This window comes from Rhinolophus sinicus, chromosome 18 (assembly GCF_057876585.1).
Source record: "Rhinolophus sinicus isolate RSI-liver-muscle chromosome 18, RSI-T2T, whole genome shotgun sequence".
NCBI classification, from domain to species: domain Eukaryota; kingdom Metazoa; phylum Chordata; class Mammalia; order Chiroptera; family Rhinolophidae; genus Rhinolophus; species Rhinolophus sinicus.
Window position 1 is genome coordinate 99502057 of NC_142518.1, and position 21930 is coordinate 99523986.

Genomic DNA, 21930 nt, shown 5'->3' on the forward strand with positions numbered 1-21930 from the left:
GCTCCCTCCCTCTCATTTTATAGTCACCGTATTTGAAGTGTCACTGATTCTAGCATATTCCTATCATCAGGGAGCTAAATCCTACAAAGTCCATTCATCCACAGTTTTCACTCTTCCCACTTCACATGCAACCCAATAAAAAATCTTTTCTTTCCATCTTCAGGGATGATCTCTGATACGTGATGGAGTGGATATCCACTAGAGGTTACACAATTTAGATTATCCAACTCCAAAGCTAGAGAAGGCCTTAAGCAATATCATCTGATTATACAACTTTGCTATTGTGGAGAATTAATCAAATTCATCCTAAAGGCTCATCTGCTAGGTGACACACTCATTCCTTGACACTGAAACTCCCTAACAAATTTCAATATGAGAAGTACTCTTTTTTTTATTATTATTAAATTTATTGTGGTGACAATTGTTAGTAAAATTACATAGATTTCAGGTGTACAATTCTGTATTACATCATCTATAAATCCCATTGTGTGTTCATCACCCAGAGTCAGTTCTCCTTCCATCACCATATATTCAATCCCCCTTACCCTCATCTCCCACCCCCCACCCCCCGCCCCCGTTGTTGACTTTTTTCCTAGTAATTTCTGATTTTATTAAAACCCTAAATACCAGAAGTTGGAAATGTGTTGGTTACTCACCTTGGATTTTCCAAAGTGTTTCATAGTCAGACTCTCTGGCTCTAAGATATCAATTCTCTGGCAAGATAGGTTAGCCCCTGGAAGGACAGAAAACTTATTAAATTATTTTTTATAGGGAAAAAAAAGATGGCAGGTGTAATAGTATCAAGTGCAATTGGACCTGCTTCTCCCAAAGCACTAGCTTTGGTGATAATTGTCTTTCATTGATTCAGTAGCTTGTACTTTCCCTTGTCATTATTTAACTCATGTTCCAACAAGATATCAGGGAATACAAGATTCTATAAAGTACCAAGCTATTAATGAATCCTGGATGCAGAAAATCCTATGACAAACGAAAGGATTTAGCTGCACTCTTCTGTCCTCTCCCTGTCACTCCCTTTTGATTGTTGTTTCTGAGGATGGTCTTATGGTTTGAGATTGGCACTGATTTGAACTGGTGAAATTCAGGCACATTGGCAGGGTGAGAGGCACAGGTCAGAGGTTGGTAATGGCTACAGCTACACTGGGCTATAAGAGGCCGTAAAGACTTTAGAGATTTTATTTTTATATTCACCTTGGATGAGTAAATGCCCTTCCTGAGGAAGTGCAGGTTGGTATATGCTCCTATTCCAAACTTTCCTATAGCAGAATCAGGTTTAAATGAATTTCAGGAATAGTTTACAAGGGAAAACTGTTTGTGTATGTTTGTGGTAGCAAGATATTATAAAAGCAACCTTCATCTATTTATGAAGCACCTGCTGTGTATCAGATACTGGGCAAGACAATGATGTTCTAATACTAAATAAGAGAGAAAGGATCTTTGACCCAAAAAATCTATGATCTAGTGAGAAACAGAAACAGAAAAATAGGCAATTATAATACACTATACAGTTGTGGGGTTTTTGGGAGTTCCTAGAAAGGGAATCTAACCTGGACTTAAGGGGTAATGAAAGAGTTCTTAGAGGAAGTGATATCTTTTTTTTATTAGTTTCGGGTGTACAAAACAATGTAATAGACATTTATCACTTATATCCCTCACACAGTGATAACCTCCTCCCCCATCTACTACCCCTCTGACATTGCATACAGCCATTACATTTCCACTGTCTCTATTGCTAATGCTGTACTCCACTTCTTGTAAATATATATATATATATATATATATATATATATATATATATATATATATATAAACTTGTAGTTGACATTCATTATTGTTCAGCTTCAGCTTCAGCTGTACAGTGCAGTGATCAGGCATCTACATCATCCCTGAGGTGGTCTCCCTAATGGGACAAGTGTCCGTCGGATACCCTACAAAATCTTTACAACATTATTGGTTACATTCCCCAAATTGACTTTCATATCCCCATGGCAGTCTTGTGGTTACTGACTGTTTTCTAATCCCCTCACCTTCCCCCTTATCCCCACCCCCCCTCCCATCTAGCAACCCTCAGTTTTTCCTCTATGTCTCTGAGACCGTTTCTGATTAGTTCATTCGTTTATTTTTTTCTTTAGATTCCACATATAAGTGAGATCATATGGTATTTGTCTTTCTCTGCCAGACTTATTTCAGACAAAGACACTACAAAAAAAGAAAACTGTAGGCCGATATCCCTAATGAACATAGATGCAAAAATCCTCAACAAAATATTAGCAATCAGAATTCAACAATACATTAAAATGATCATACACCATGATCAAGTGGGATTCATCCCTGGTATACAAGGGTGGTTCAACATCCGCAAATCAATTAATGTGATACACATTAACAAAATGAAAAACAAAAATCATATGATCATATCAATAGATGCAGGAAAAGCATTTGGCAAAATCCAGCAGCCATTTATGATAAAAAAAACTCTTAAGAAAGTGGGAATAGAGGGACCATATCTCAACATAATAAAGGCCATATATGATAAACCCACAGCTAACATCATGCTCAATGGGGAAAAGCTAGAATCATTCCCCTTAAGATCAGGAACAAGACAAGGTTGCCCACTATCTCCACTTCTATTCAACATAGTGCTGGAAGTTCTAGCCACAGCAATCAGACAAGAAAAAGAAATAAAAGGATAGCAATGGCGGCAGCGGGGCGCACTTTTTGAGTTCTCCGTCGGATCTTATCAGAAACGGGAAGCTTATAACCCATCAAAGGACTCTCTGCTCATCACGCAGAACAGCGAAGAGACTCGCGCAGGGATTTCTTGCAGGTGGGGAAAAATTGGGCGAGCAGGGGAAGAAGGAAGGGAGCGGAGCGGAGACACGCCGCACCTGCGGCGGCGGTGGGGACGCGGGTTGGGATCGCGGTCCACACCTGTGGCGGTAGAAATTCGGCCCCCACCCTCGGGTTGTGGAAATCTGCTCCGCACCTGTGCCTGTGAAATTCCAGCCCACACCCACGGCTACAGATACGCAGGATATCCCAGGACGGAGGAGAGCCCGGAAGCCACGAGGTGGATGTTTTGCCCTGCGTCCCACAGCGGTCCTCTCCCGCTGCAGGGGCAGCATATCCAGCATTAACTTCAGCTAATAACCTCAGTTGGTCCTTGGGCCGGACAAGGAACACAGACTCCGTGCCTGGGCCCCTCCCCCCGCTCTTCTGACCCTACCCCCGCCTTTCTAGAGACTTGATCTAGCCCCTGCACTAAGGAGCAGCGGCAGATTACAGAGGCGCCTTGGAGCCCCGGCTCCGGGAAGACAGGCGGGCCCAGGGAGGAGGCTAGGAGCTGGGAATCTTCCGCCCCCAGCCACCACCTTTTCTGGCCTGCGGGAAGAGTGTTAAGACAGCGGGGCTGGGAAAGAGAAGACCCCTCCTTCCATCCCCAGCCCCCACCCTTTCTAGCCAGCCTAGAGCGGGGCAAACACATCCCCAGCGGCAGAGACGCAGGGGTTCCCAGGAAAAAAGAGAGAACACAAAAGCCAAGTGCCGGACTCTACTTTGCGTCCCACAGCAGACCTCTCCCTCCCGCAGAGGGAGGATATCTAGCATTTGAGACTATTAAACTCCATACCTGGGCCCCTCCCCCCGCTCTTCCAATCCTACCCCCACCCTTCCAGAGACTTAAACTGGCTCCTGATCTGAAGAGCAGTGTCAGATTACAGAGGAGCCTTGGGGTTTGGGCTAAGGGAAGACTGGCCGCTGGCTTTGGTCCAGGGAAGAGGCTGAGAAGAGTGTGGTTTGCCCTGGACTAGGAGACAGAAGATTCATCCACCCCCAGATACCACCGTTTCTGGCCTGTGGGTGGGGTGTGACACAGCTGGGCTAGGAAAGAGAAGACCCCTCTTTCCATCCCCAGCCCCCACCCTTTCTGGCCTGCCTAGGGCGTGGCAATTACATCGGCTGAGGCACTCCCAGGGATCAGCAGTAAGTGGTATATACAGCACTCAGCTTTCAGCAGCTGAGGAATTCCCTGCCGGCCACACACACACACAGGGAAGAGGTGCCCTAAGACTCAGGAGAGCTGGACACAGGGCTGGTGGTGCTATTCTCGGTGTGCATATGTGCCGGCAAGGGCAGAAACTGCACTGACTTTGTAAAACCTACTGTCCAGACCCCTCAGCCCCACGCATCTAAAGCTGCAGCCTCAGAGTCACTCTGGGCATCAGGTGACCGGCTCTACCTGCACAATACGCAGGGGATTACTTGGTGGGCTTAAGCCACAACTGGCGCTGTTTTTTTTTTTGTTTTGTTTTGTTTTTTTTTTTCTCTTTTTCTTTTTTTCTTTTTTTCCTTTTCTTTCTGTTTTGATTTGTCTTTATATTTTTGACATCTTTGCCTGTGTCGAGTGGGGATTCTGTGCTACAGCAGAGAACAACTTGGAGATTATTTGGTGGGCTTAAGCCACAACTGGCGCTGTGGGGTTTTTTTGTTGTTTGTTTGTTTGTTTGTTTGTTTTTTGTTTGTCTGTTTGTTTTTGTTCTGTGTTGATTTGTCTTTATATTTTTGACATCTTTGCCTGTGTCGAGTGGGGATTCTGTGCTACAGCAGAGAACAACTTGGAGATTACTTGGTGGGCTTAAGCCACAACTGGCGCTGTCTTTTTTTTTTTTTTTTTTTTTCTTTTCTTTTCTTTCTGTTTTGATTTGTCTTTATATTTTTGACATCTTTGCCTGTGTCGAGTGGGGATTCTGTGCTACAGCAGAGAACAACTTGGAGATTACTTGGTGGGCTTAAGCCACAACTGGCGCTGTGTTTTTTGTTTGTTTGTTTGTTTTTTGTTTGTTTGTTTTTTGTTTGTTTGTTTGTTTTTGTTCTGTGTTGATTTGTCTTTATATTTTTGACATCTTTGCCTGTGTCGAGTGGGGATTCTGTGCTACAGCAGAGAACAACTTGGAGATTACTTGGTGGGCTTAAGCCACAACTGGCGCTGTGTTTTTTGTTTGTTTGTTTTTTGTTCTGTGCTGATTTGTCTTTATATTTTTGACATCTTTGCCTGTGTCGAGTGGGGACTCTATGCTATAGCAGAGAACAACCTGGAGATCACTTGGTGGGCTTAAGCCACAACTGGCGCTGTGGTTTTTGTTTGTTTGTTTGTTTGTTTGCTTGTTTTGTTCTGTTTTGATTTGTCTTTATATTTTTGACATCTTTGCCTGTGTCGAGTGGGGACTCTGTGCTATAGCTGAGAACAACCTGGAGATTACTTGGTGGGCTTAAGCCACAACTGGCGCTGTTTTTTTTTGTTCTGTTTTGATTTGTCTTTATATTTCTGACATCTTTGCCTATGTCGAGTGGGGGTTGTCGATTGTTTTTTTACATGTGAATGTATTTGACTTTTTCCTTGTTGTTATTGTTGTGCTTGGTGATTTGCTTTGTTCTGTAATTGCCCTACCAGTGCCCAGCTTAAGAGGCACAAGATTCAACATACCCAGCGGCCAACTCCAGGCCAAGCCAGAGTACTACCGGGTTTGACCTACAAGTGACACACTCAGAGGGGATTCTTTACAGGCACATAGAGGCCAAAGGGCAAACCACATCTAAGCGGTCAATCCTCACGCAGCAGAATACCCTGCGTGGGCAAAGCCAAGTCTCACAACTAGTCAGCCTAGGAGTTAACTCCACCTACTCACAAGCGAAAAGCAATTAAGGATCTTCTTTAACAGGACAATATACACAACACAAGAGTCACTTTTAGAGCACACGCAGGGGAGGAGAACGAAGTAGTGCAAGTCAAATATAAAGGACATTTATTATATACTAATCCAGCAAGAACTAAGAACTCCAGGGCACCTATCTAATACATCGAAGCAAACACAGAGAGTCAGCCAGAATGAGGAAACAAAGAAACATATCCCAAATAAAAGAACAGAAGAAACCTTCAGAAATGGAACTAAATGAAGCAGAGGTAACCAAACTGTCAGAGACAGAGTTCAGAATTCTGATGATAAGAATGTTTAAGGAACTTAGAGAGGACATCAAGAAGGATGTAGAAATCATAACGAACAACCAGTTAGAACTAAAGAACACAGTTACCGAAATAAAGAACTCACTTGAAGGAATTAACAGCAGGTTAGATGAAGCAGAGGATCGAATCAGCGACTTAGAAGACAAGTTAGCAGAGATCACCCAAACAGAACAACAGAAAGAAAAAAGAATAAAAAACAATGAAGATGGTTTAAGAGACCTATGGGATAACATCAAGCGCAACAACATGCGCATCATAGGAATACCAGAAGGTGAAGAGAAGAAACAAGGGATTGAGAACATATTTGAAGTAATAATGTCTGAAAATTTCCCTAACCTGATGAAGGAAACCAACATACAAGTCCAGGAAGTGCAGAGAGTTCCAACCAGGATAAACCCAAACAGGTCCACTCCAAGACACATTATAGCTAAAATGGCAAAGATTAAAGACAAAGAGAGAATCCTAAAAGCAGCAAGAGAAAGACAGAGGGTTACATACAAGGGAACTCCCATAAGACTATCAAATGACTTTTCTGCAGAAACATTGAAGGCCAGGAGGGAGTGGCAGGAGATACTCAAAGTGATGGAAAACAAAGGCCTACAACCTAGGTTGCTTTATCCAGCAAGGCTATCATTTAAAATCGACGGGGAGATAAAGAGCTTCCCAGAAAAGAATAAGCTAAAGGAATTCATTACCACCAAGCCAGCATTGCAAGAAATACTAAAAGGACTTCTGTAAATAGAAGAAAGACGAAAACAACTTATCCACAAATTTAAAAATGGCAATAACTATGTACTTATCAATAATCACTTTAAATGTAAATGGTTTAAATGCTCCAATCAAGAGACATAGGGTGGCTGAATGGATAAGAAAGCAAGACCCTTGTATATGCTGTATACAAGAGACTCACCTCAGATCAAAAGACACACACAGGCTAAAAGTGAAGGGTTGGAGTAAGATATTCCATGCAAATGGAAATGAGAAAAAAGCTGGAGTTGCAATACTTATCTCTGACAAAATAGACTTCAAAATGAAGAAAATATTAAAAGACAAAGATGGACACTATATAATAATAAAGGGATCAATTCGACAAGAGGATATAACCCTAGTAAACATCTATGCACCCAACATAGGAGCACCTAAATATATAAAACAGATATTGACTGACATAAAGATGGAGATCAACAGTAACACTATCATAGTAGGGGACTTCAACACACCTCTGACAACAAGGGACAGGTCTTCCAGACAGAAAATCAATACGGAAACAACAGCCTTAAATGACACATTGGACCACTTGGATTTAACCGATATTTTCAGAGCATTCCACCCCAATGCTGCAGAATACACGTTCTTCTCAAGCGCACATGGAACATTCTCCAAGATAGACCATATGTTAGGCCACAAAGCAAGTCTGGATAAATTTAAGAAAATTGAAATCATACCAATTGTCTTCTCTGACCACAGTGCTATGAAATTAGAAATGAACTACAGGAAAAAGACTGGAAGACACACAAATTCATGGAGGCTGAATAATATGTTACTAAACAATGAATGGGTCAAACAGGAGATCAAGGAAGAAATCAAAAGATATCTCGAGACAAACGAAAATGAAAATACAACGACCCAAAATCTATGGGATGCAGCGAAAGCAGTCCTAAGAGGGAAGTTCATAGCACTGCAGGCCTACCTAAAGAAACAAGAAACATCACTAATCAACAGTTTATCTTCACACTTAAGGGATCTGGAAAAAGAACAACAAAATAAGCCCAAAGGGAGTACAAGGAAGGAGATAATAAAGATCAGAGCGGAAATAAATGAAATAGAAACCAGAAAAACAATACAAAAGATCAATGAATCCAAGAGTTGGTTCTTAGAGAAGATAAACAAAATTGACAAACCTTTAGCCAGACTCATTAAAAAAAAGAGAGAGAGGACCCAAATTAATAAAATCAGTAATGAAAGAGGAGAAGTGACAACAGACACTGCAGAGATACAAAAAATCCTAAGAAATTTCTATGAGCAACTGTATGCCAACAAATTTGACAACCTGGAAGAAATGGACAATTTCCTAGATGCATACAACCTCCCAAGGCTAACTCAAGAGGAGACAGAAAACCTGAATAGACTGATTACCACCAAGGAAATTGAATCAGTAATCAACAATCTCCCAACAAACAAAAGCCCTGGACCAGATGGCTTTACAGGTGAATTTTACAGAGCGTTCCAAAAAGAATTGTCACCTATTCTCCTCAAACTCTTCCAAAAAATCCAGAGGGAGGGAAGACTCCCAAACACTTTTTACGAAGCCACTATCACCCTGATCCCAAAATCAGACAAAGACACCACAAAAAAAGAAAACTACAGGCCGATATCGCTAATGAACATAGATGCAAAAATCCTCAACAAAATACTAGCAAACAGAATTCAGCAATATATTAAAAAGATTATACACCATGATCAAGTGGGATTCATCCCTGGTATGCAAGGGTGGTTCAACATCCGCAAATCAATTAATGTGATACACCACATTAACAAAATGAAAAATAAAAATCATATGATCATATCAATTGACGCAGAAAAAGCATTTGATAAAATTCAGCAGCCATTCATGATAAAAACCCTTAAGAAAGTGGGAATAGAGGGATCATATCTCAACATAATAAAGGCCATATATGATAGACCCACAGCTAACATCATACTCAATGGGGAAAAACTAAAACCATTCCCCTTAAAATCAGGAACAAGGCAAGGCTGCCCACTTTCTCCACTTCTATTCAACATAGTGCTGGAAGTTCTAGCCACAGCAATCAGACAAGAAAAAGAAATAAAAGGCATCCAAATCGGTAAGGAGGAAGTAAAACTGTCATTATATGCAGATGATATGATACTATATTTAGAGAACCCTAAAGACTCCACCAAGAAACTATTAGAGCTGATAGATGAATTTAGTAAAGTAGCAGGATACAAAATTAATATTCAGAAATCAGTTGCATTTGTATATACCAATAATAAAACATCAGAAGGAGAAATTAAAAAAGCAATTCCATTTACAATTGCTCCAAAGACTATAAAATACCTGGGAATAAATTTAACCAAAGAAGTAAAAGATCTGTACTCAGAAAATTATAAGACACTGAAGAAAGAAATGAAAGAAGATACAAATAGATGGAAACACATACCATGTTCATGGATAGGAAGAATTAATATAGTTAAAATGTCCATACTGCCTAAGGCAATATATATATTCAACGCAATTCCTATCAAACTACCAACGACATTTTTCACAGAAATAGAACATATAATCCTAAAATTTATATGGGATAACAAAAGACCCCGGATATCTTCAACAATCTTGAGAAATAAGAACAAAGTGGGAGGTATAACAATACCTGACTTCAAATTATACTACAAGGCTACAGTAATCAAAACAGCATGGTACTGGCATAAAAACAGACCCATAGATCAATGGAACAGAATAGAGAGTCCAGAAATAAATCCATGCCTATATGGCCACTTAATCTATGACAATGGAAGCAAGAATGTACGGTGGGGTAAAGACAGTCTATTCAATAAATGGTGCTGGGAAACTTGGACAGACACATGCAAAAAGATGAAGCTGGATCACCTCCTTACACCACATACAAAAATAAATTCAAAATGGCTTAAAGATTTAAATGTAAGATCTGAAACCATAAAATTCCTAGAAGAAAATATAGGAAGAAACTTCACAGACATTACCCGGAGTAAGATTTTTACTGATATATCCCCTCGCGCGAGGGAAGTAAGAGGAAAAATAAACATGTGGGATTACATCAAACTAAAAAGCTTTTTCACAGCAAAGGAAACCATCAATAAAACAAAAAGGGATCCTACTGATTGGGAAAAGATATTTGCCAATGATATATCTGATAAGGGGTTAATATCACAAATTTATAAAAAACTCACTCAACTGAACTCCAAAAAAACAAACAACCCAATTAAAAAATGGGCAGAGGACATGAAGAGACATTTTTCTAAAACGGACACACAGATGGCAAACAGACATATGAAGAAATGTTCAACCTCACTAACCATTAGAGAAATGCAAATAAAAACCACAATGAGATACCACCTCACCCCAGTCAGGATGGCTATCATCAATAAATCAACAAACAACAAGTGCTGGCGTGGATGCGGAGAAAAGGGAACGCTGGTGCACTGTTGGTGGGAATGCAGATTGGTGCAGCCACTATGGAAAACAGTTTGGAGATATCTCAAAAATCTGAAAATGGAACTACCTTATGATCCAGCAATCCCACTCCTAGGTATCTATCCGGAGAAATCCAAAACTCCAATTCAAAAATCTTTATGCACTCCTATGTTTATTGCAGCACTATATACAATAGCCAAGACCTGGAAACAACTGAAATGCCCATCAGTAGATGACTGGATTAAGAAACTGTGGTACATTTATACAATGGAGTATTACGCAGCCATAAAGAAGAAAGAAATCTTACCATTTGCAACAACATGGATGGACCTAGAGAATATTATGTTAAGTGAAATAAGTCAGAAAGAGAAAGACAAATACCATATGATCTCACTTATATGTGGAATCTAAAGAAAAGAATAAGTGAATGAACTAATCAGAAACAGTTTTGGAAAAATGGAGGAAAAACTGAGGGTTGCTAGATGGGCAGGGGGGTGGGGATAAGGGGAAGGTGAGAGGTTTTGGGAACGTACAGAGGGATAGTGGATGGGGGGAGGGGGGTTCACACAGTGTGAGGGATATAAATGATAAATGTCTAAGTTTTGCTTTGTCTTGTGCACCTGAAACTAATTAATAAAAAAAAAAAAAAAAAAAAAAAAAAAAAAAAAAAAAAAGAAATAAAAGGCATCCAAATCGGTAAGGAGGAAGTAAAATTGCCTTTATATGCAGATGACATGATACTATATATAGAGAACCCTAATGACTCCACCAAAAACACTATTTGAACTGATAAATGAATTTAGTAAAGTAGCAGGATGCAAAATTATTATTCATAAATCAGTTGCATTTGTATATACCAATAATAAATTATCAGAAGGAGAAATTAAGAAAACAATCCCATATACAATTGCTTCAAAGACTAGAAAATACCTAGGAATAAATTTAACCAAAGAAGTAAAAGATCTGTACTCAGAAAATTGGAAGTAATATCTAAGCTGAGACCTAAGGAAAATGAGAAGTGAGAGACAACAGAGTGTATGCTCAGTAGGGGAACTGGCATGTGCAAAGCAGATTAAGAGAGTGAGAAAACATGGAAAAAAGGCTTGGTAGAGGAAGGGACTTAAAGAAGTGATGTATAAATGGAGCATGCCATGTTAAGTAAGCACTGATAAGGCTGTGATGACTGGTTAATATTCTAAAGAAGATAGTTACAACTTTAGTATCATAATGTATATGGGTTTATTTCAAGGACATTCTATCCTTGAGTATTTAATGTATGTGTAACTCTACACTAGGCACTCTAGGAGTTAGAGGTTTTTGTTTAATTTTATAATGTAAAAAACAGAATTTTATTTAATTTTTAATTAAAGTTTATCGGGGTGACAATTGTTAGCAAAGTTACACAGATTTCAGGTGTACAATTCTGTAATACATCATCTATATATCACATTGTGTGTTCACCACCCATAGTCAGTTCTCCTTCCATCACCATACATTTGATCCCTTTACCCTCATCTATCACCTCCTTCCTCCCCTCTTACCCTCTGGTAACCACTAAACTACTGTCTGTGTCTATGTGTTTTGTTTCTTCATCTGCTTGTCTTGTTCTTTTGTTGTTTTCAGTTTTATATACCACATATCAGTGAAATCATATGGTTCTCTACTTTTTCTATCTGACTTACTTCATTCAGCATAATAATCTCAAGATCTATCCATGCTGTCACAGATGTTCTTTTATCATCTTTTCTTACCACAGAATAGTATTCCATTATGTATATCTACCACAACTTCTTTGTCCAATCATCTATCGAAGGACACTTTGGTTGTTTCCATGTCTTGGCCACCGTAAATAAAGCTGCAATGAACATCGGAGCACACGTGTCTTTATCTCTAAATGTTTTCAGATTTTTTAGGTAGATACCCAGGAGAGGGATTGCTGGGTTAGAGTTTTTAATAATCATTATAGCAAACATTTATTGAGCAGTTAACTGTATGAAATAGGTGCTATAGTTATCCTATCCCCATTTTGCAAATAAAAAAACCGGTTGAATAAATAAGAGAAATATAGACAGTTAGACAGTAAGTACCATGAACACTCATAAGAGGAAAATGTCGCAGGACTTGATTGCTCACAAAAGATGGAAGACTTTGAGATGAAGATACAGGACTGGATTGCAAGGGAGAGGTCAGAGCTGTATTTGCAACTATGGTCTTAGATAGACCACCTCCCCTAAAGAAGTGACTATGCCTACAAAAACCAGAGGTTGATGATTGAATCTTAGAGACCAAGAGGGAAATTAACCCACAGTGTCCTGGAGCCTAAAGATAGGAGAAATATCAAGGAACATGTGAATGGGTGTGTCAGATAAAACCAAAGGAGAAAGTTACTGTGAGCTCCAACAACGCAGTTTTACTTTTTCTTCCCATTCCTTCCTCAAATGCACTATGTATCAAAGCAAATGTTGATAGTTTGTGTGCAATATATGAAAACTGAGATGCAGAAACATGATGTGTTGACAGGTACTGAAGACAACTCTTTGATGTAGTCAAATCCCAGAGATGTGTCAACATTTCCACAGCCAGAAGATTTTTGGGCATATCACTGGATCATTTCTTTGTAAAAGTATTCGAGGTTGAAAATAAAATTATCAACTTATTTCACAAGAGGAAAGAAGAACCTTCTGCTTTAACAATCTCTTCTTTCCCCTCAGACAAGAGCCTCTTTAGCAGAGAAACTCTAGCTCAATGGCTTCAGGTAAGAATTTACAAAGTGCCTCGGTTAAGGATAGATATCTGACAGCTAGTTACATGCTCCTGCTAGGAATAGAACCTAGGAATATGAAGTTCTAAATCATGTTCTTTTTCCTCTGGTGGTTCTCTTGATATAAACCAAATTAAGACGAAATTATCCCTTAAAATGGCAGCTCTCTCTAGCCTTTATTTTTTTCCAAATAGTTAACATACCATTTGGATTTTTGAGGGGCCATGAAGTTTTAGTGAACAATTCCTAACTTATCATGAACCAGGCAGCTTGGTCCAATGATCTTTGACTCTACATACTAAAACACAAAAGATAAGTCAAGAATATTGCAATCCAAGTTTGCTACTTTAGCTTGGTGAGCTATAACTTCTGGATTGAGAAGCAACATCTTACATAAATACATTTATAAAATATGGTGAGTTAAAATCTCCCCGTAACTTTAATGGCTGTGCCCCTACACACGTGCCTATTTGAATCCAGCTGACACTTGCAAGGGTGAAGGGAACGTGTACAATTTCAACTAACTAAACTCACGGAATATTTGTTTCAGATACTTTGGCTTCTGTTGTGCGCGGTGTCCTGCGGGGTCTCTGGCCCTGCTCCCCACATAAGAACGCAGGATGTGGCTAGGCCAAAAAGGAACACCCACGGAGCCATAAGTAGGGGAGTCATACCATTATATTCTCATTGGCGGTATCTGCCTCTCTGTAATCACTCTTGCTCACTCAGCCACCATCTTCTTGCTAGCCCCCATTTTTCTGCTAGCATAGCCACAGCAGTTATATTAGTGGCCAATGGCTCACTGGTTACAGCTGACGGCCATCCAATCACAGCTGATGGCCATTTACTACCTGAGCTAGCACCTTTGCACGTGAGGCTGAGAGCCTGGAAACTGCACTCCTGGCTCTGTTCCCACACTCCACTCCTACAGGGTCTCACCTCACAACCTACGTGACAAGCATCTTCCGCGAGGGGCCCTGTACGAGGAGGCTGGAGGTGAATGCAATATCCTGAACACAGCCAGGCTCTCTGGGCACAGCCAGGGTTTCTCAGGGCACCACCAGTCCTTCTGGGCACAGCCAGACTTCCTGGGCTTCTTAGGGTACCACCAATCTCTCCAGGCACAGCCAGGGCCTCTCAGGGCACTGCCACTCTCTCTGGGCTCAGCTAGACTTCCTGGGCTCAGCCAGGGCTCTCAACACTGCCACTCTCTCTGGGCCTCTCAGGGTACCGTGCTGGAACAACAGCAGCTCACAGTCAAGGTGCTTACATATTCTCAATGGCAGCCGGTCAAGACACAAAAGCAAAAATCCGCCAGTTCCACTATATGGTAGTATGTTCCCAAACAGTCAAGCGGTCCATTAAATTAGGGATAGAAGACAATTTCCCATAGTCCATAGTCATTCTCGCTGGGCTGTCCTGGGGGTGAGGGACGACCTTGACCTCACCCTCAGCTCCCACGGAGGGCTCAGCAAGCGTTTCCTCCTGGGACTACAAGTCCTGCATCCGGGCTGCCTCAGCAAAAACTTCCCAGACCACAGGGCCCAAACGACCTTCGCTTTCTCCAGCCTATACTGGTTGGGGAACCGTCCACGTCTTCCCACCCCTCCACAGGGGTCCAGCTCTCTGGCAGCTGCTCCTCCTGGTCTTCCTAGGACTGAGTGTTCATATGCACAAACTGCTCCACTGCCATTCGGAGAGTTTCAGCCAACACCGTGCACTGTTCGCTGTGCCATGTGTCGTGAGGGGCAGCCTGCGGGGTCTCAGCTCCCGCTCCCCACATAAGAATGCAGGATATGGTGAGGCCAAAAAGGAACACCCACGGAGCCGTAGATAGGGGAGTCATACCACTATCGGTATCCGCCTCTCTGCAATCCACTCTTGCTAGCTCAGCCACCATCTTCTTGCTAGCCCCAATTTCCTGCTAGCATAGCCACGGCAGTTATATTAGTGGCCCATGGCTCACTGGTTACAGCTGACGGCCAGTTAGCCACAGCTGATGGCCATGCAATAACAGTTGATGGCCATTTACTACCTGAGCCAGCACCTTTGCACATGAGGCCGAGAGCCTGGAAACTGCACTCCTGGCTCTGTCCCCACAGCTTCATATAGACATGGTCTGATAAACAGATTTTTTTAACACGTTGCGTACGGATCACGAGAATCTTCGTTTTTTTTCTGAGCCATGCGTTAAGGACGGATAACGAGAATTCTCGTTTTTACTGTTGACTCTTTTTACTTTGCATATTTTATTGAATTATTTGTGTTTTGTTAATATCTAACGGGCACTGCTTTCACCACCCGGATCCGGAGACAGGAGGGATTACTAACATCATAGGTGAGTAAATCCTAAAAAATTCCATAGAAAAATAATAAATGACATAGAAGCATTTACGCTTTAAAGAGAAGAGTGCACTTTAAAGTAGTTTCTTTTAAAAACCTGCTGGAACAGAGGGGTATGAGGGATTTAAACCCCGCCGTATGCAACGTGTTAAGTTTATTGGGGTGACAATTGTTAGTAAAATTACATAGATTTCAGGTGTACAATTCTGTATTAGATCATCTATAAATCCCATTGTGTGTTCACCACCCAGAGTCAGTTCTCCTTCCATCACCATATATTTGATCCCCTTACCCTCGTCTCCCACCCCCTTCCCCCCTTACCCTCTGTCTGGTAACCACTAAACTATTGTCTGTGTCTGTGAGTTTTTGGATAAACAGATTTTTAGTGCAAATAAAGTTAAAGATGTAGAATAAATGGAAACAAAGAAAGGCTAAAAGAATAAAAGGAAACTTAGAGAAGGGTGAAGAATTTTCTTAGTCTGTCTGACCTTCTACTTAGGTGGCCACTGAAAAAGGTCAAGTCTTTTTCTCTAGATGAAAGTGAATCTGATTTAAATGGCTATATTGGATTTTTCAGATCACTACAGAATGGCAATCATGCTATTCAAATGATTCATTTCTTTTGTTGACTCCACTTTGTCTTCTAATCTTTATATAACTGAATAGCAAAAGAAAGCTCCTTAAATAATGGAAGGAACTTCAAACACACACAGCGCCTATTCATTTTTCTCTGTCTTTCAGCTATAAACTTCACATTAACCCTAGCTAGCCAGCTTTCAAAAATGCTGTACCAGTTATAAGGAGGATTTGTGTGTCGGAGCGGGAGAGAAAGTCTAGGTCTATTTTCTAGGTTCCTCTTTCTATGGGAATGATACAGAGGGGACATTGTCTACAGAGGGTCCACATAAGGGGGCATAAGGGGAGGAAAATGTAATAGCTGTTTGGTGTGTCCTCAGATTGCCACATCAGGCATGAGGCACTCCTTACCCTAACTATAGTATTAGCTGCTGAAGGCTCCAGGCTGAGTTTCTCTCTGAAAATCACCATCAGCCAAAGGGAACTGCCTCACCCAAGGTTACCCTTACTTCCCAGGAACAGCCTACATCCAATGCCTGACAATTTGGGTGTACAAAGCCAGGACCCTTTATGTTGGTTCAGGATGACTGAAAAGGCCCATCCCAGCTCTAGAATTCTCCATAGGATCTGATGAGGCCTCTATTGCAACTGCATCTCAGTAGAACCTCTCTTTGCCAAATCCTGCTTTCTCCACTCCTTTATGGTGCTTTTCTGACAGCACTATCCAAGAAAATACTTGCACACAATTTTCATATCAATGTCTATTTCTTGGGAAACTTGGCCTAAGACAGAGGGGGAAAGTAGAGATAGTGCTAGCTAGTAGCAGAAGGCCTCAAAGCAGCTGGATGTTCCTCCTTTCTTCTGGGTTAGTGATAAAATACCATATTCCTGGCCTACCACCTTCAGCCTTGGAGTTGCTGAGATTTTGCCAGTACAGAGTGGGTTTCTGATCTGTTTATACTTTGCCACATCTAGTGTGACTCCATTGGGATGAATGAAATACCTTCTGATATTTTAACTGAATTGACTAATCAATTCAATTAAGATGGTAGAGCCACTCAACTGTGTAGATAACAGCCCAAGAAAAGTGAATAAAATTGGACTGGGGAATTTAAGAATAACAACTAAAGACTTATGTGACTCATACATCTGAAACTTCTTTCCTCAGTAGCGTGAGTGATTAAATAAAGGGCTGAAGTACAGAGAAAAAGAATGTATTGGTGGAGGTGCTGAGACCAGCATTATTGATTAATTCATAAGCTATTATCCTTGCACTTGCAAGTGATACAGGATGAGCAATAAGGGGCAGAAATGTTTTGTGCCTAAGTCTGATCATTTTTTTTTTAATTTTATTTTATTAAATTTATTGGGGTGACAATTGTTAGTAAAATTACATAGATTTCAGGTGTACAATTCTGTATTACATCATCTATAAATCCCATTGTGTGTTCATCACCCAGAATCAGTTCTTCCATCACCATATATTCGATCCCCCTTACCCTCATCTCCCACCCCCCACCACCCACCCCCCTTACCCTCTGGCAACCACTAAACTATTGTCTGTGTCTATGAGTTTCTGTTTCTCATTTGTTTGTCTTGTTCTTTTGTTGTTTTTGGTTTATATACCACATATCAGTGAAATCACATGGTTCTCTGCTTTTTCTGTCTGACTTGTTTCGCTCAGCATTACTCTCTCAAGATCCATCCATGTTGTCACAAATGTTCCTATATCATCTTTTCTTACCGCCGAATAGTATTCCATTGTGTATATATACCACAACTTTTTTATCCATTCATCTATCGAAGGACATTTTGGTTGTTTCCATGTCTTGGCCAAGTCTGATCATTTTTAAAAGAAGGGCTTTTGACAAGTTCAATGAGTCACAACCTTGTCATAACCAAAGACTCTTAAAAAAAATTCCCTATCCCCTCCTCCCCCCAATAATATCATGGACTCTATGATTTGAAATATTAAACCCAGTATACAAACTGATTTTTATTAAGTAATAATTTATTTTCTTATATTTAAGTGATTAAATACACAGGGATCTGTCAAAAGATCTTTTGATGAACATGAGGTAACCAGTTAAACCATACTAATCTCATAAAACTCCAGCCCAAAGAAAAGACACTTGATGTTCTAGTTTAGCCTGTGCAGATTTATTTTGAGATGATAAGGCTTCCAGATATCCTATTATTGGCATAGGTTCCTAGAGGAACCCCAGGACTTCATATTGGAAAACCACTAAATGGTTTTATTTTGAAAGCCCCTCCCAGACTTAATGTTCTATATTTTATAAAATTTCTAAATTATGTCTCATTTTACAAATTCATTTTTTACTAATTTTTGTTCAGTTGTGAAAAGTCACATCTGATTCTGAGCATTCATAAATCCAAGAAGTAATTTCCTTGTCAATTGATTATATATATAAATTGACAGTTTAGCATCATTTTTATAATTTCCTAATTAGAGGTGAGAATCATAAGTTCGTTACAACAACCTACAAGACAGCTGGTGTCAACAAAGTCACAATGACCTCCACCTCTTATTATAACTCACATGATAAATCCACGGGCCCCAGAAATCTGGGATCTATTATTCAAGTAACACAACCAATATCTTCCAATGTTTGAATCTTGCCCATAAAGCCAATTCTTTGCATATACAGTTAAATCTATCATCTGAATTCTATCTGCAGTTCCACTTGATTTCATGGGTTTCTGTGTTTGTAAGTGAAAAAGGAATGTCATCTATCATCCATCAGGATCAACATACATTTTGTACAGACATGGAAAGCATTGGCCCTGGCCTCACGGGAAAGTGATGGAATAGATTATCTGTACTTATTGGCAGGGCTGGTGCAATTTACTGGCATGCCTGAGGAGTTTCTAACCAATATGCAAAGCAACTCCATATTTGGACAAGATGGCTTTATCAAGCAGTAGCAGGGAGGCCTGGCTGAGAGGAAAGCCAAAGCCTCCCTTTGAGCTGCCGAGCTCCACACTACAAATCTCAGCCAGAATGTGGAAATTAAAGTCTTATTTGATTCTAAATCACATTCTACTTTGGTGTGGGGAGAGTGGGAACACTTCACATGTTGAATAATGATGACATATTAATTACTCTCTTTTGAAAAAAACTGACTGAAGGTATGGAGGGACTGCAGAAGAGATTCTTGGGCTATTTTAAATACACTTCTATAGTGATAAATCACATATGACATTAAAATAGGGTACATTTGGAGTTCCTCTGATTCTTGTTCACCTGAATTCATCAAATAACCCTTGCTTATGGGCAAGGATCATTCAGTTTAGAAATTCATCCAAAGGCATGTTCAAAGACCAATGCAGTCAGATCACATATGCAGGGCTCTGCCATTTTGGAAGTCGCTCGATATTAATGCCTTGATTCATGGTTTTGCCGCTATGCAGAGGTGGTACAGAACGCTTTTTGTGACTTCATGAGCAGCACCTCTTTTAAGTTGCTTCCTGTCTAGGTGCATTAGGTTCTCTGGGAAACCGTTGCTGTCATTTAGACTCTATGAATTTAGTAATCTATAGATTTAGGATAACTTACAGCTAACAAAACTACTGTGATTCTCTGTGCTTGAAAAACACCCAGGCTCCTTCTTTAGTTATTTATGTGACGCTTAAAGGGCGACCTTCTTTATCCTGTTCTCAGATTCAGTCAGATAGCATCTCAGAGGCAATGGAGACCAGGCACCTTTTTTATTCTATCACATGTTCAGCAGTGGAAGGGAGAACAACTGTGGTGTACTGAAAGGCACACTGGAGTAGGAGTTGACAGAGAAAGCTGCTTTAGCAGTAGTACTAACTTGCTCTCTGACTGAGGTTAATCACCTCATTCTCTAGGACAGGGTTCTTCTATTTACAAAGTAACAGGCCCAGGGGCATGGGAAGAGAAGGAGTTCACCTTTAATGAAAGCTTTCCATGTATTAGATACTATGCAAATGCCTTAACATATTATTTAATTTGGCCTTCACAACTCCCGTTGGATGTAGACACTACCATTCTTCCCATTTTACAGAGAAGGAAGCTGAGGCTCAGAGAAACTAGAGGTTTCAAATAGTGCTAAGCAGAACCCTAGGAGTCCATGAAGGTGCCTCTGGAACCCTTCAGCTATTGAGAAGGTAGACACTTTGACCCCCAATTTCAAGCAAATCTAGTTTGCTTTTATATATGTTGTATATATTGAGCTTCCATGTAAATTTTCTGCCACTAGAAAGACAGTTGAAAATGTTTATTAATCTCAAAGACCCTTTCTGTCTCAAATATTCCGTACAATACCCAGTCACTACAAGAAAATACTAAAAGTTAAGCATATGCTGGGCCCTCTTATTAGAGAACATCAATTTCTCACGTAAATTGAGACTTTGAAGTAGTCCAAGTTTTTCTTGCTCTTATTATAGAAATAGGCATTCCTGAGCTTCCCATGACTCACAGTGTTTTCTCTTCTACACAGAAAGGTAGGTTGATCTGGACAGGGCCATGGTGAAGTGAAAATACTAAGTGACTGGGTACATTTATGCCTTAGATTCAGTTATACTAGGCGAAAGAGTGAAATCAGGATTGTTGTCACTTGAGGCAGAGGTGAACTATTAGGCTTGCCCCACTTAGATGAGGCCTGGAGAATTTCCAATTCCCCAGCTAACTCTTTCACTGTGTTAATTGATTTCAACTTTTTAAAAAAATGTGTAAAAAATCCACAAAAAACAAAAAGTTGATATTTTGACTATTTTATGCATTTAATAACATTTTAAGCTGCTCTGTACATAAATGACATTATTTTTATTTTAAGCTTTTGTTATATGGTAATAAACTTACCATTATATTGAATTTTAGCAAAAAATATACAAAACATACTAAGTGGCATCAATTAGATTTAAGTATAGATAAATTAGAATCTAATGGCATTGATGACATAAAAAATTTATTACAAAATGTTACACAATATGGCATACAAAACATCTTTCTGGTTGATTGTGCAAGCCACAGGAAAACATATCCGAACATCACAGCAAAAGAGCTAATTAGGTAGCCCCTTCTGCCCTATGGAAGTTTCCAATACTGCATATTGTAATAAATGAGTAAAGCACCCCATATTGGCTGTGAAATCACTCGAAATTACAGTTTGGTTTTATTTTGGCACTCTATACCATCCATCTCTGTCCAAGTTTATTCTTCAAGACAATGTAAAAAGAAAATCTCATTTAAAAAATGAGATGTAAAGTCACCCAATCAGCTCTAAAATGCTTTCCTGATTAATAAGAATTTTTTGAAAACAATTAGGCAAATAAAACCACTTAATGTTACAAGTCAGAGTTTCCACCAAAGCTGGGAACGTGACCTGGAGCCCCATCAGTGTATTAATTTCTCCAAACAGGCAGTCGATTGTGCCATCAGGAGCACCATTGTCTTTGTGACCCCTACACCCATCATGGCCCAGGCTTCCTTTGCCTTCTCCCCTCCAAGGGCCTGGCATCCTGGGTATAGGAGTGAGGAATAAGAGTCTCCTCTTGGGAACTTAGAAGTAATCCCTTAGTGTTCATGTTTTGTAGTTTCTAGAGCAGTATGATAGCCATGTTTTTTCTCTTATTTCTCCAACAAGTATTTATTAATGAGGAAACTTTTGGGAGTGATAGATATGTTCACCATAGCTTGACTGTGGTTATGGTTTCACAGGTATACACATATCAAAACTCATCACATTATACAATTGAAATATGGACATTTTATTATAGGTCAATTATACCTTGATCAATCTGTTAAACCGTTTATTGGATATTACTCCTGTGTCAGGCACTGTACTGATGCTGGGAATATAGAGATAAACAAGACCTCACAGTTTGCATTCTGTTGGGTTGAACCATATGAAATTGCTGTTTGTATATGTGAAAAATGAAGAAATATCAGTAATGGTTCAACGTAACATAGGTTAACAATTATATATGTTTGTACAGTCACCATGAGACAAGCAGTGTGGATATTAATATTTTATA